Source organism: Apaloderma vittatum, unplaced genomic scaffold (genome assembly GCF_000703405.1).
Source record: "Apaloderma vittatum isolate BGI_N311 unplaced genomic scaffold, ASM70340v1 scaffold20900, whole genome shotgun sequence".
Lineage (NCBI taxonomy): Eukaryota > Metazoa > Chordata > Aves > Trogoniformes > Trogonidae > Apaloderma > Apaloderma vittatum.
The window spans coordinates 1-16,566 of NW_009694231.1; the positions used below are offsets into that span (position 1 = coordinate 1).

At 41.7% G+C, this 16,566-nt stretch overlaps 1 non-coding gene across 1 annotated transcript; it reads left to right on the forward strand.

Moving 5' to 3' along the window:
- Positions 1 to 2,396: 2,396 nt before the first annotated feature.
- TRNAF-GAA lies at positions 2,397 to 2,469 on the forward strand. The gene has a single exon. It is a non-coding gene; the product is annotated as a tRNA-Phe (tRNA).
- Positions 2,470 to 16,566: the final 14,097 nt, after the last annotated feature.

The following is a 16,566-nucleotide window of genomic DNA, read 5'->3' on the forward strand; positions in this document are numbered from 1 at the left end:
CTGTCCAGGTCCCTCTGTAGAGCCTTTGTACTAATGGGTCTTCTTGTATTCATAATCCCTGTCAAGATTCTACACTGTGACCAACCTTCCTGCCAATGTGTGAGAAAGTCTCGTTAGCCTGGGCCTACATCTTTCGCTTAAGCTCACAAAGTACTTCTGGGTGACATCTTCCTCTAGATCAAGTTGCTCAAAGCCCCATCTAGCCTGGCCTTGAACACTTCCAGGGAGAGGGCTTCTGCAGCTTCTTAGCAACCTATGCCAGTGTCTCACCACCCTCACAGAAGATAATTTCTTCCTTATAAGTAATCTACATTTACTCTCTTACAGTTTAAAAGCATCACCCCTTGTCCCTACTCCCTGATAAAGAGTCCCTCCCTTTCTTTCCTGCAGGCCCCCTTTAAGTACTGGAAGGACACTCTCCAGAGCTCCCCAAAGCCGTTTCTTCTCCAGGCTGAACAACTGCAACTGTCTCAGCCTGTCCTTGTAGTGGAGGTGCTTCAGACCCCCAATCATCTTTGGGGCCCTCCTCAAGAGCCACTCAATCAGGTCCATGTCTTTCTTACACTGGGGGCCCCAGAGCTGGACACAGCACTCCATGTGGGGTCTCACAAGAGAGGAGCAGAAGGAGAGAATCACCTTCCTTGACCTGTTGGCCATGCTTATTTTGATGCAGTCCATGATACAGTTGGCCTTCTGGACTGCAAGCACATCCACCAACACTCCCAGGTCCTTCTCCTCTGGGCTGCTTTCAATCCACTCTTCACCCAGCCTGTACTGGTGCTTACGATTGCCCTGACTTAGGTGCAGGACCTTGCACTTGACCTTGTTGAACTTTATGAGGATTTCGCAGGCCCAACTCTCAAGACTGTTAAGGTCCCTCTGGATAGCATTCCTTCCCTCCAGCATGTCAACCCCACCGCACAGCTTGGTGTAATCGGCAAACTTGCTGAGGGTGAACTTGATCCCATTGCTCGTGGCCCCAACAAAGATGTTAAACAGCACCAGTCCCAATACTAACTCCCGAGGAGCACCATTCATCACTGGACTCCAGTTGAACATCAAGCCACTGACCACAGCTCATTGAGTGCAACCATCCAACCAACTCTTTATCCACCAAGTGGTCCATCCATTAAATCCATGTTAAATGTTTTGCACAAGTACAGGTAGATGACATCAGTCGCTCCTCCTTTATCTACCAACACTGCATCCTCATCATAGAAGGCCATCAAATTTGTCAGGCATGATTCGGCCTTACTTGACATCATGTTGGCTGTCACAAATCACTTCTTATTTTTCAGGTTTAATTTTATCAGGGATTTGGCTGTTCCAGCCTGATCCCTCGTGGCTCAGACAATTTCTCTGTATTGATCCCAGGCTACTTGTCCTTTCTTCAACTCTCTGTAGGCTTCCTTTACGTGCTTAAGTTTGTCCAGGAGCTCCTTATTCATCCATGCTGCCTTACTGATGTTTTTGCCTGACTTCTTTGTTGGGCTGCAACTCTGCTGAGCTTGGAGGAAATGGTCCTTGAATATTAAACGTCTTTCTCGGGCACTTCTTCCCTCCACAGCCTTATCCCATGGTACTCTACTAAGCATACCCCTGAGAAGGCCGAAGTCTGCTTTCCTGAAGTCCAGGGTAGTGAGCTTGCTCTGAGCCCTCGATGCTGACCTGAGGATCTTTAACATCACCATTTCACGGTCACTGCAACTAAGGCTGCTCTCAAGCTTCACATTCACCACCAGCCCTGCCCTGTTGGTGAGAACAGGGTCCAGCAGTGCACCTCTCCTCTTGGGTCATCTATCGCTTGAGAAGGGAGTTATCATCAACACATTCCAGGAACCTCTTGGATTGCTTATGCTCTGCTGTGTTGTCCTTCCAAAAACTATTAAGGTGGTTCAAGTCCCCCATAAGGACCAGGGCTTGTGAACATCAGGCTGGTCCTATCTGTCTGTAGAGGGCCTTGTCTGGCGGCTTGTAGCAGGCTTCCCCTATAATGTCACCTGTCCCTGCCCTCCCTTTAACCTTGACCCATAAGCTCCCCGTGAGTTCATCACCCATCCCCAGATGCAGCTCCATGAACTCCAGCAGCTCACTGACATAGAAGGCAATGTGCCTTCCTTGTCTCCCCTGCCTGTTCTTCCTAAAGAGATTGTATCCTTCCATTCCAGCACTTCAGTCATAGGAGCCATCTCATCTCTCCACGATGCCAATTAGATCATGGCCCTGCAGGCATGTGCATGCCTCTAACTTGTTTTTTTTATTCCCTGTGCTATGTGCGTTTGCATAGAGGCATCTGAGCCCCCATGAAGGTGACTTACTGGCTGGATTCCTCCGTGTTGCTGTTCAGGTGATTTTGTCGTGACCAGTAATCGTAAAGCAACCAAGCAGCACCACCAGCCGAAATAGCTCAGTTGGGAGAGCGTTAGACTGAAGATCTAAAGGTCCCTGGTTCAATCCCGGGTTTCGGCAGAAGGGTTGGAGAGTGGATTTTTAAGTACTATGAATAACAATTATAATAACCACCATAATATATATATGACATAACACGATGTAATATAATAATGCAGTTTAAATTGCAACAGGCATAATTAGTTTCTACTCCCTGTATGTCAAAGTTGGTGGTAATGTAGAGGTTTTAGCAGTGGTGTCCTGGCAAGTGGTCAGCACTTGAAGTCCTGTGCTTGAAGGAATCTAACGTTCACAATGTTTTCCTCCCCGCTCAGGAATGCACTTGGGTTCCTTTCTATGGGTTTGCTTAAGTGATTTATGCTTTCAGAACTTGCTCTGTCCTCACTGACATGCAGCTCCATGTTACATCTTAATTTAGCATAGACAGCGCCCACATAAGTCACATTCCATTACTATTACTTTGTTCTCTGCTACCCCCAAACCAGTTTTACCTAGGTCTATGTTTCTTCAAGCTGACCATTTGTTGTTTTTTATCGCTGTGTGGTGCCCAACCACCCCTGTGGGCGCTCCACTGCACGGCATCCTCTGCCCACGCTTCAAGGGCTCCTCCACTACACAAGGCCTGTGAGTCTCTGATTTCACTTACAACACCCAACAGTGCAACTCCAATATATACTTTTTTTTTTTAACCTTATGAGGCTTCACCTAAGCAGACGATTCTTTTAAGAGATTTAGCAGTGTGAAGTAATCTTGATAGGTAATGTTTGCTGGAGTCGAAGCACCATGTCACAGCTCAAGATCACAGCTGTTTGCTTCAAAGCAAAGCAACTGACTGGGCTCAGGCCACAAACCCCACTAAACAGAGGACTGTGGGGCTGCCATTGCCATTAGTACTCCAGTGAGCACATGTTGAATAATTCAAGTAGCAGAAATGTCACTAGCAATTAAATGGTGTTCCTAGGAAATACAGAGTGTAGATTTACTCTCTGAAAGCATATTTGGTAAGCGAACCTTAGAACCAGAGAATGCGTTGGGCTGGAAGGGACCTCTAAAGGCCATCTAGCCCAACCCCCCTGCAGTGAGCAGGGACATCTTTAACCAGATCAGGTTGCTCAGAGCCACATCAAGCCTGACCTTGCATGCCTCCAGGGGTGGAGCCTCCACCACCTCTCTGGGCAACCTGTTCCAATGTTTCACCACCCTCATAGTTGGGAACTTCCTGATATCTAATCTAAATCTACCCTCCTCCAGTTTAAAATCATTGTGCCTTATCCTGTCCTTACATGCCCTGCATTGTTTTCCAGCTTCCCAGACACACCTTCCCTGAGGGGCATTTCCTGCTGCACTTCTAATTCTGTTGAACATCACAGTCTGGAGGAGCTGACACAGAAGAGAAATGCAAAAAAGTCTCCTCCTCCCACATTCTTATTTTGACACTAGTCATCCAATCACAAAACCAGAATCAATATCTACTTCAGAAATAAATACCAGATTAACTGTAGGTTAGGCTTTCCTGGTAGGCAGTCCAAGCAGAAAAACAGAAAAGTATCACCTTTCTCCATATGCCTACAAGGAGACCCCAAAGAGTTTGGTAGCTCTGAGAATGGCGTATTTTTCTTCCATTCTCCTGGAAAAAGGCAACAGATTATTTCACATTTCTGGGCGGTGCACAGCTGACACCTTTCTCACCTGCATGCTCAGTGTTGTTGCTTTTGCCAGCCAGAAAGGGAGATAGGAGATGAACTTTAGCCCTTTTCCATCTCTTGCACTACTTCACTCTTTGCTCACAGGAAACATCACACTTCTATGAAGTGTCAGGCTTCATTCTGCTGACCAAAGGAACAAGGAGAGATTTTACCACCAAATCACTGGGCATCCAAGGACAAACTAGCCCGAGTTGCCAGAAACCCATTTACTAAAAAATAGTATTAAGCAGCAGCTGGAAACTTTCCAGAGAGAGAGATCATTTGTATCTACAGAATCTTAAGAGTTTCTCAGAATGGGGTGTTTATCTTCAAATAATAAAGCTATACAGCTTCTTGTAGAAATATACAGTAAACCAGAAAGCAGTTATTTTTCTCCAAAAGACTTTAGTTTATGACTTCCAGCTGCTTATTTCTTTATAGCCATAATAATGTGCCAGGCTTTTATTTATGGCTCAGCATGCAGCTTTTATCAGTTGATAAACAGCTATTAATAATATTTAAGAATAGACAACCATGTAATATACACATTAGTTTGTGCTTGAGAAATGGTGGAAATATTACACAAGAAAAAAAAAGTGGTTTTGTGATAAATGCTTAATAAGGATTGCCTGAGATCAAACAGTGAGCCTGATTTAGATTTTACAGTAGTGAGACTCAAAATTAACCATTCTAGAATTATATCACTAATCCTCGTGTGAGATAAAATCCACAAAAACAAGTGCACCAGTATTGACATATAACATTGTAGCTGTTAGCAGTTACAAACCTAACGAGACATCAAGACAAGCTCATAATACTCCAGCCTCAAAATTTTATTCTGTTATACCTAAAAGTTTTTATAACCTGAACTTACATGCTATGGGTCATCAAGCTATAGCATTTAACCAATATTTTCTTTTAAATTAATCAATCAAAACTGTTGGATATTCTGCAAAACATGCTGGTAAAATAAATTTGATCATGTGTTTAAATTCTAAAAGATCATATCCAGTCAAAATAAAAGTTTCTGACCTTTTGTTTTTATATGCACATGCATATATATCCCTATATAGAGATTATATTACTGGATTTGTACTTTTTTTATTCGTATAGAAGAAAGATGCCTCACACTTTATTGGCAATGGCAGCACATAAAAGTTCAAACACATTAGATAAGGATGTGAATGAATCTCTGCTTAATATGAAGGGCAGAATTTTCAGTTTGAGTTTATAGCAGTTCAGGAAACAGACTTTCAGGAAGGTTTCTGTGAATCAAATCAAACGAAACCAACCAAAGAAGCAAACAACAACAAAAAATCCTTAAATTGTAAAATAATGTTTGAAGTAGTTTACACAGAAAGTGAAAAACACGAACACATGCAAGAAAGCTTCTAAAACATTAGGTATATAAGATGTAGATGTGGCAGCTTTCAGTGCTTTCCAGTAGCTTCACATGGACTCAGATTCTCTTCATTTCTTTTTAAGCATTAAATTCTTTCTCTTAATTCACCCCCAGTATGAAATGTTGGACCTGGTGATACCAAAATTCCACTGAGAAAGAATTTCATTGCCATAATGATTTCTCTCTATAGGAATTAACTCATTATAAAAAATCAACAGAAAAATGTATATTCTGAACATATTGTAAGCACATATTGTAAGGAATTAGATGTAGAAGAACATGACTAGGGAACTCTGGTGCAGGAATTTTTGTCTGAAGTTGAATAAATACAGGGAAAAAACAGGAAGGAAGAGGTTAAGCAGAAGATAGAGAAATAGCAATGAATTCTCCTTTTACCTTCCCATACCACCTCTGGAATAGAGATTTCTGTGTCAAAGGAAACCGAAGAGAAGTGGGAGGTGAAAAGGAGTCATTCTCCAAGCTAAGCACTGCAAGGCTTTCCATGTGGAAGGAGCAAAATCAGATGCTACAGTAATAGCAGCCCTGAGTGCTAGAACCATCTGAGCTGCAGCAACCTATCTCCAGCACAGCCCTTCTGCTAGCAAAGAGCAGCCTCCTGAAACCTTCCTACTTCAGCCAGGGAGGATAATTTTTTCAATTTTACTGGAGGATTTGCTCCCACTATGAAACATTAAGTCAGGAACAAAAAAACATAGAAATAAAACCACAAGCATACAATGTTTATAAAAATAGTGAGGAATAAATAAAGCACACATAAACCCAGTGCTGGAGCTGTTAAAGCAGAGAAAAAAAGCTGTATCAGGTCAGCGGACACCCCCATGTACTCTTTAATGTGCAAGGGGTAGTACAGGAAGTAGTAAAATCTGAGAGGACCAAGGATCAAGAAATTACAAAAAAACTACAAAAAATTGCAAAAATTTTAAGGAAATACAATGTGAAAAGACTGACAGTATGAACTGCTTTCTTCTTCCAAGTACTCTTAAGTGTAGTAGCAGTAGCGCACAGCTCTCACCAATGGCAGCAAGACACAGTGCAAAGACTGGATCTCTCACCTGACAGATAATCTGCCCGAATAGTATATGGACTCTGGGGACAGCTCTGGTAAAGCAACGTTAATCGTGGAGGTGATTAGGGTTGCCACAGTAAATTTGCAGCTGTGATGGAAAAAGAAAAAGGTCTACTTTTTTTTTGCCTGAAAGCATGTTATATGCTGTTTACTGCTTAGCCCAATAACCCACCAAGTGATCCCTGTGGTATTTGCTAAATCTTCATTAGGTTTAACATGCACAGTAGTTATGGAGCTTGTAAACAGTCATGTTAATTTACTGACACAGCACTGTTTCCTTTGCAGACTCCTGTGAGAAGCATCAGTGCTGCACCTGTGAGAAGAAAGAGAGAGGCAGAAAGGTCAGGGACTGAAAACGTTCCTGATGTTCAGGAACAGAAATCAATTATTTTCTCTAAACATTGGAGCAATGCAGGAAAAGAACAGGTGGGAAAGAAATTTTGCTTCCTCAAGTTTACTTCTGGTACTATTGCCTTTAAAGTGTTTTCGTAGCTGGCTTGAAAAGTTACTTCAGGGATCTGAATCCAAAACTGCATGACAGAAATCAGACGGGTATTAACATTCAAAGGAAGCATTATATCCTCACAGGGAAATTGAGAGTATTCACAGATGACCATGAAAAGAGTGAATTTCATTACTTTTCTCAGCCACGATGATTTCGTTTCAGCTAAAAATTATGAAGCATGCACTGCTATTGTTCCTGCCTTTCAGAATCAACTGCATGGAAATTGTCAGACAATATGAGGATTTGGGAAAAATAAAAGGAGTGTTTCTTTTTGAAAGCAGCACAATTGTAAATGCTTCATGGAACAATGAAAGTGCTATTACTGGTAAATATACCACCCAATCAGAACCACATACATCTCACACAACACAAAAGACATAGTCATTTAAAAACTACAAAAGAGCAAGAATATTGAGTAGCCAGAAGCAAAATTTCTCCTGTAAGCAAGGACTGTGATAGCAATTAGATTCTAAGTAGGATTAGGCCCATTGTCAGAACTTCAAACAGAGGGAAAAAGTTCAGATTTTCAGTAGTTTGTAGTAATGCCAACAGTACGAAAGTCATGAGAAAGACACAAAAGTAAAGCTAGCTTAAGTAAAATGTGTTTCTCAATGACTGCAAAATTCTATTTAAAGTAATGCTTACAATAGGAGTACGTCAGGAAACAAAAGTTTGTGATAGCAGGCACTTATTTAAAATTGTTCATAAAAGATTTTTTTACAAAAAAAGGGTAACTGTGATACCCATTTTATTTCAGGGCACTTTTCAAAAACAGATTATAGCAAACACGAACACATTCCTTAAACAAGATAACACCTCATGCACAAATTAAGACATATTCAGTTAATACACAGTGCTGTGTGCAATAAACCACAGCCACTTTTAACACGGTGAAAATTCCTCCTGTGATCTGTACATAAATGAGGTTTTATCCCAGAAGTTCTCATTTTATTTTTCTAAACAAGACAGATTTTTCCCAGATACACCCCTCACCAGAAAAAGAATATCAGTTTATTTCACATAAGATACAGATAAATATATAACTAATGTCACATATTTAGTCCAATTATAAGGTCTGGAGTAGGACTATCTTTTATGGGGGCTCATCACATAAAGGTAGCAGCTGAGAAATAGGTGTCAACGTGAGGGAGGTGCGCTACATATTCCTTTATTTAAGGCAGTCAGGGCCTATCTGTACTCTAAAAATGATTTCTATTTTTCCCTTATAATAATTAAGAATGCAACATTAGTGCTTAAGCATGTAACTAAAAGCATGATCCAAGCGAAGAGAAGGTGTTCTCCGTGATCTTGTATAAAGTTTAGCCATCTCCCATGTTACTTACTAGGTATCAGAACTCCTTAGCTAAAAAGCTTGTTATTCCTAGAGTTTCATTTCATTTATTTACCTATAACCTTCCATTTCTCTGTAACCAAGAAGCTGACTTGTGCTTTGTCTTCTGCTCTGCTGGGACAACTCCCTATTGTCTTCAGCTTTTACCCCAGGAGGTAAAGCAGGGCATCATGTGTTGCCTGATCTAGTCGAGAGGTGGCGTCCCTGGTGGCAGAGAGGCTGGATTAAAATGATCTCTAAGGTCCCTTCCAGCTAAGGCCATTCTATGATTCTATGATAGTGTATGTTCCTTTGACCATTTCACACAGCCAAAAAGCAGAAAGAGCCAGTAACCAATCTGCAGCCAAAGTGTAGAGGGAACTGGACTTGTCTTCTGTCTGTATGGAAAACAGCACAACAGCTGGGACCCCATGAAGTGAAAGCTAAAACCTAGTGAGTTACAAGCTCTTTCATTTCTGGCAGTGCCATTACAAATAAAATTCTAAGCTGGTTTGTAAGTATCATTACAAATTCTGTAGCCCATTTTATTGGCTCCACTGAGCGCAGCAAAGATGTGACATCCAGCACCTTATCAGGACATCTCGGCTAAAAATAAAATTTGCTAATATTTACTTTCCAGTAGTATTTCCAGCTAAGAATCAAAATTTAAGGAGTGGATGAAAGTGAAGATGAGAATTTGAATGAATTCAGGTTGCTAGATCATTTCAAGGCACTTGCTGTGAAATCTGGTCCTGCTGAGCAAGACAGGATGGTGGGTTCAGAACGCAGTCATTCTGGATTGCTGTAACACACACTGACACCTACATGGGGGGTGACAGCCTGTCACACTGATTGTGCTAATGACTGCCACCAAGAGAGTCTTCACTTACAAGCAATCACAGACATCATTAAATCCAATTGGTGGGCCAACTACTTTGTTCAGGGCCAAATGGAAGGAATAATCAAGCCCACAGAGAAGCACATATGAAATGTCAGCAGCTATATAGAAAAAGGATAAAAGTAAGCTCGCCTCCCTGCTAAACCAGGGTCTATCTAGTGCCAGCTCCCTCTGGAGAAGGTATATGCAAAGCACTGAGGGATGAGAACATGGAATGTCATTACAGGGAATGATATTGCAAAGACCTGCTGAGAACAGCCCATTCTCAGAAACTCTTAAAGGGAAAAGGAGGAAAACATGATAGAAACGAAGAGGTGAGCTCCAGGAGCAGATGGAAACACAGTATCTCAGGGGACCCTAAAGAATATAGACTGTCTAATCTTTCAAGGAACTCCCAAACTTTCAAGGAATACAAACTGACAGAATCCTGTACCTGTTACTCTAGTTCTGAAGGAGAAGAGAAACTGCTGGTTCTGTAATGCTGGGGTTTTAGAGCCACCTATTACTTGCAACCTGATCTCTTACATATTCAAATACATGAAGGTGCTACAAGGTTAATAAGTCACACCAGAAATATACTTCCTGAGCATTAACTCTGTGCTGCTGTAGAATCGCAGTGTCTTGAAAAGTGATTCAGTACTAGACTTTCAGCATCTATGTTCCAGCTACAGTTTCTACAGCCTTTCTTTTCTAATGAATCCCGTGCAGACACAGTACATGCAGCCTCAGCATTGTATGAGCAATGCCAATCTTGTCTACATTTAGCTGGATTAAATCATGCCACTGCTAAGACGCAGGTGAAATGGGGTCTCCTGGGTGAAAGTGGTGCTTGCCCATTGAGGAAAAATCTCAACCACAGGTAAACTCAGCCAAATTTTGGGGTTAGGAACAGCAAATAGAAAAAGAGTGATGTATCTAGAGAGGTGGGACTATTTTATCAGTCAAGAGTGGAAATCAAGAGTGATTCTCAGCATCTCTGGCCTGCTAATACCTATCCGCAATTCAGCTGGTATTAAAGACTCTTGCTAACCTGTGGTGGGATGACCCCAGTTGGATGCCAGGTGCCCACCAAAGCTGCTCTATCACTTCACTCCTCAACTAGACAGGAGAAAGAAAATATGATAAATGGCTCATGGGTCGAGGTAAGGACAGGGAGAGATCGCTCAGCAATTACTATCGCCGGCAAAAGAGGCCTGACTTGGGGAAATTAATTTATTACCAATCAAATTAGAAAACAATAATGATAAAATAAAACAAAATCTTCAAAACACATTGCTCCCACCCCTCCCTTCTTAAATCTGTTATCACAGAGGTGCTATCACCATCACTGATGGGCTCAGCCCTGGCCAGTGGTGAGCCTACCTTGGAGCCATCTGGCACTGGCTTTATCGGACACAGAGGAAGCTTCCAGCAGCCTTCACAGCAGCCACCCCTGCAACCAAAACCTTGCCATGCAAACCTAATATATAACTGCAAAATTTCACAGGAATTGCTCCACATTAAAACTAGAAAATCATATTTCTGCATCAGGACAGATTGCTGGAATGAGTTCACAAACTTGGACGTAAGAAAGTTGCTCAGTACGCTTAAAGGTTATGAAAAGTTCCTTTAAAATCACTGTAGGGAACACAAATGTGTAAAATATAAACAATTCCTGTCTAGAGAACAAACTTTAAAAGCACCTATAAAAAAGTATCATTAGAAAAAGATGAAAAATCTGTTATTTATACCTGTAAATGCACACAAAATATACTTCATTCCAAAAGTAAACACAGTGGCCCTCTGACTAGCAAGTGATTCCATACTTAAGGAACAAATAATCTCCTCTACAATAAACCAACTGTCTTGGGGAGATATCACACATAGCGCAGGAACAAGAAACTCGAGAATGTTTTTGGCAGTCTTCATAACACGATTCTAAAATCAATCTGTGATGACAAGAGACCGAATCAATTATACACCTCCATGGATCATATCTAGCATGAAAAAAACAAACCTCTGCTCCAATACAAGAAATTCACAACGACAACACTGACATTCAGTCCTCTTCAGCAAAGGATATACTTAATTTTGCATCTAACTTGCACTCTTAATATTCTTGTTTCCATAAGCAATAGCTGAATGCACTTGAAAGAATGTGACATCAGAAATGCCAGCATGCCAAGCTGATATTACAACTTCTGGAATAAGAAATTTTCTCATACTGTTGTGCAATAATCATAATCAAAAGTGAATCTGATAGAAAAGGCACAGCAGGCTATTTAACATCTTAGTAAAAAGAGACAGACGAAACGAATGATCTACTGTAAGCAAACAATTATGAATTATGGCTGTAAAATATTGCTAAATAACAACACCAAGGATTATCTCCATGACCAGATCCCTCTGATACTCACAGTCTATACATGTCAGGCCAACTCCAACATTGATCTCAGAGCAGTCCAATTACCTTTGTCTGAAATGAAACCTCGAAGCAGTTCCGGAGAGTGACAGCTCAGGGACTTTTCAGTTGCCACGCACATCTGACTAAGAAGGACCAATCTCGCCAGCTACAGAGAGCTCCTCTTATTATTTTAGACGGCCTCTGGGCAAAGGATAGACTCTCCAGTCTCTTCCCCAAAATTTTAGAAACACAGGGAATAGGGCTATGAATAGTTCTGCCTTTGTCTCACCCTTGGTGGATGGGATGGGATGGGATGGGATGGGATGGGATGGGATGGGATGGGATGGGATGGGATGGGATGGGATGGGATGGGATGGGACGGGACGGGATGGGAAAGAGGGGAGCTTTGGCTCTCTTATTGTATGACCATGAACAAAATGAAGGTAGCCTGCCAGGATTCAGATGTCATGGAAGACAACGACCTGTCAAAATTGTATGTGATCTTTTACCAAGGGTGTGCTATGAAACCTGTGGTTATCCATGAATCATTAAGCCTGCTCTTCTACTGGGTCGGGGACACAGAGAAGAAATAGCCATTCGGCCTTCAGCTTTGCCTCATTGCTTCCTCTTGGTCAAGCTCTTGCTTTATCAGCTGCTTGCAAAGTACCAGGTGCCCTAGATAGGGTAGGAGTTGGGTACCATGAAGAAAAAAAAACTCCAGAACTTCACAGCTGATGCAGTGGTAAGACTCAGTGATATCTCATTGCTGAAAGTGTTCAAGACCAGGCTGGACAAGGCTTTGAGCAACCTGGTCTAGTGGGATGTGTCCCTGCCTGTGGCAGGAGGATTGGAACTAGAAGATCTTTAAGGTACCTTCCAACCCAAACCATTCTATGATTCTATTTGGATTGCTCCCAAACGTAATTGGTGGCAGCTGACACATCTTAAATCTCCCCAGAAGGCCTGGCTCTTCCTACTTACCACATGGGACAAGGTGTAACTTTCACAGCTGATGCAGCAGATACCATAAAGCCTACCTATCTCATACATCCTATGCCCTAACACCCATGCTCTCCCAGAGGAGCATCTTGCCCATTAACCTCCACTCAGTCTTCAGAGAGACCCTTTTAACCAAACTACACACCGCCACCCTTGCAAAACCTGAGTAAGCCCATGCCAGCTTGGTGGAGTCTAGCTATGGCTGGCACACTGGGGATGAAGCACTGGCAGCCATGACTGTTCATCCAAGGTGCATGGTACAGCGTGGTCCCAGACTGTGAATGTGGGTTCTACGAGGCCCCAGAACTACCAGGGAGATTGCATCATGACCAGCAGTCAAGGCAATTCACCAGGTAGATGTTGTCAGCCTCACCTGTAATCTCTGGAAGCTCTGCCCTCCTATTTGGCATGATATTGCCTGTGTGCTATGCCTCACCTGACCTCCTTCTGATGGACAGTAGAGACCCATGGACATACCAGTGTGATGCCAAAAGCAGAGCAGAAGGATCATGGAAAGAAAACAAACAGTAAGTGTGGCAAACTTGTCACAGTGAGTGCAGGTGAGAAAACACTAAGGCTGGTGAACTGCAGCTTCCCTCACCTGCAAGACCTTACCACTCTACTCTTGCCATGAAATACGTGCAAGCCAGACACTGAGAGGTCCACTTGTGAGCACGTAGGAAAAAAAGGTGTTAGAATGCTACAAGTGTTACAATGTTACCACCCAAATTCACAGGTTTGCTCTCAGAGATCTGTACTTGTGCTGTAATTGTGAACATGGGGCATCTCCTTCTTATTTCAAATCCCTTAGGAAAGGGGATACTCCTGAGCTGAGAGAAGAGGTCTTAAAAGAGTGTGAAAGACCGAAGACTACAGGAGAAAAAGCAAAGTTAGAGGGGAAAAGAGAAAGAAAGGAAACTAAATACAGTCAGGAATGAGGCTGGATACAGGAATTTGGTAGATCAAACAACAAACTCACATCTTGACCAAATACTCTTATTTTGATCTGTGTACAGTACTACATTTGAAATAACATCCTTGCCTAATACAACCACATCCACAATAAGCAGTGATGTTGATTGGACTCCCATCAAGAAATCAGACTGTACCCTTAAACCACATTTTCTACTGAAGAATAAATTGAATTCTCAGTTACATCAAGACATTCTTTCCAACATGGGAAAGCCTTGTGACATATTTTTGCATTTTAATCATTACATGATCAAGACAAGGATCATAATCAAAATTCCATCTGTGAAAACCAACTGTCTATTTGCAGGGACAAATTTAGCCTGTACAGGCAACAGAATCAACTTGAACACTCTTCCAAAAATATTACTGAAATTACCCTGGGAAACTAAATATGGATGGATATCTATATTCCCAGCTTCTGACAAGAAGAGAGGTTTTCATTAATTCAAAACATACAGTTAAATGATGAGTTTTCAATGCTTGCAACTTTTTTTTTTGTTTCCAAAAGAGTTTGACAGAATGAGTTAGCAGGGGATTAATGCTAATTTTGTTATTTATTATCAGTTAACACATTATAGGATTTATTCATCTATGAGATTATGATTATCCCAAGAGATCTAAAAAATATTTTAAGTCATGGGTAATGTTAACGAGGAATCAGACTTTGTTTTGGTAGTGGGGGAAGGAGAGAAGGAAAAGCTCAAGGGAAGCCGTTAAAATGCTCTTTATCTTACTCAAATTATTGCTAGTAAAGTACTACTGGTACTGCAGTGAAACTAGCAGTACTGTAGTAAAGTACTACTGTTGCACCTCATTAATTACTGTAAGTGCTGAGAGATGTAAGACTATGTTTCCTAACATATATTTAATTCGCCACCCTAGAACCTTAATCTAATGCCACAACCAAATGCAATTAAAATTTTGGTGTGCAAAAATGAATGGAATTGCTCCATACTGCAGAGGTAACAGTCTCATCCCTGACTCTTAAGTCAGTGACAGCGGGAACACACCTCTCCATTCTAAATATTCTGTTACAAGAAGGAAATCAATGTAAGGAAGTGAACTCACAGAACCTCAGAGTTAGCAGATCTCAGAGGGGTTGATTTATGAGGCATGTTTCTAAAGGTATATAAATTACTACAAAAGAGGAAGGGAAGATGATCACTGATCCAATATGACAAATATTTAATGCTTCTAAACAGCCACATCAGGATGAAGGCAACAGCAAAAGATGTCTCACAGCTCGACATCGGGGTCTGAATCTGTGACCCCTTAGATTTGGCTTTAGAGTGAGAGATTTGAACTGGTGCCTCCAAGACTTTGTTCCATTGATTAGTATCTATGTAAAAGTATTCAGGAAGTCAGTTTTTAGATATTAGTTTCCTACTACTGTTACACACAAATACAAATTTGTTTTGAATAAGTATCATGGCATGAAAAACAAACACTATAAAACAAGATGAGAAAAAACAAATACTATAAAATAAGATGAGAAGCTGCCAAGACATGTGTTACATGATCCTAGGAATTTCTGCCCATTCCAGGTAAATAATGCTTTTTTTGTTTATTTTGCTTTTAAAAGTTCGTGACAATTTAGATACCTTGCATTTTATATGTAAGGCTTTTGGTGTTTTTTTTACCTGATGTAAGGTAGGTATTATCTGTAACACCTGTGATGGGGGAGTAGTAGCTCCAGACAAGGATCAAGAGGTCCCAAAAAAATAACTACTTCAGTTCTGAAATAAGTAAAGAACAATCAGTTTCTGGAGAAAGCAACTGCAGAAAGGTAATAGTTCCTCTTCCAAAGAACATGGTGTTAACATAATCAATTCAAAGCTTAACTAGTTGTACTGCATTTGAAAAACGGGATGAATAAAATCAAGCATAGGCAAAAGTCCGTTTCCTGTTGTTTGAATTTAAACTGCGATTTACAGGTAATGAAACCTATGAAACTTTGTGGGAGTGACAAAATTATGCAAGAGCAATACCAAAATCTCATATGTTCTTAGAGGGGTTAATACTTGCCTGTTGGTTTCTGGCTAGTGGTTTTTGTTTGCTTGCTTGGTTTTATACATATACAGACAAGAGATAGGGTAAACTCTCATTTTGTTTGCATGGTCACTGGATCACCTGACTTTGCCAAGGGGAGGTCATGTTTGACCAACTTGATAGCCTTTTATGAAGACATAACCAGGTGGATGGGTGGTGGCCGTGCAGTGGATGTAGTTTATCTGGATATCAGCAAGGCATTTGACACCGTCTCCCACAGCATCCTCATAGGTAAACTGAGGAAGTGTGATCTGGATGACCAAGAAGTGAGGTGGGTTGCTGATTGGTTGAAGGGAAGAAGTCAGAGAGTTTAGTCAATGGGGCAGAGGCCAGCTGGCAGCCTGTATCTAGTGGGGTCCCTCAGGGGTAAGTGCTGGGGCCAGTGCTTTTCAATATATTCATCAATGACCTGGATGTGAGATTAGAGAGCACTGTCACAAAGTTTACTGACGACAGAAAACTAGGAGGAGTGGCTGACACACCAGAAGGCTGTGCTGCCATTCAAGGCTAGAGGGCTGGGCGGGGAGAAATCTTAAGAAGTTCAAGGGCAAGTGTAGAGTTTTGCACTTGGGAAAGAATAATCCCATGTGCCAGTATAGGTTGGGGACTGACCTGCTGGAGAGCAGTGTAGGAGAAAGGGACCTGGGGGTCCTGGTGGGCAGCAGGATGACCATGAGCCAGCAATGTGCCCTCGTGGCCAAGAAGGCCAATGGCCTCCTGGGGTGTATTAGAAGGGGAGTAGCTAGTAGGACGAGAGAGGTTCTCCTTCCCCTCTACTCTGCCCTGGTGAGGCCACATCTGAAATATTGCATCCAATTCTGGGCCCCTCAGGTCAAGAAGGACAGGG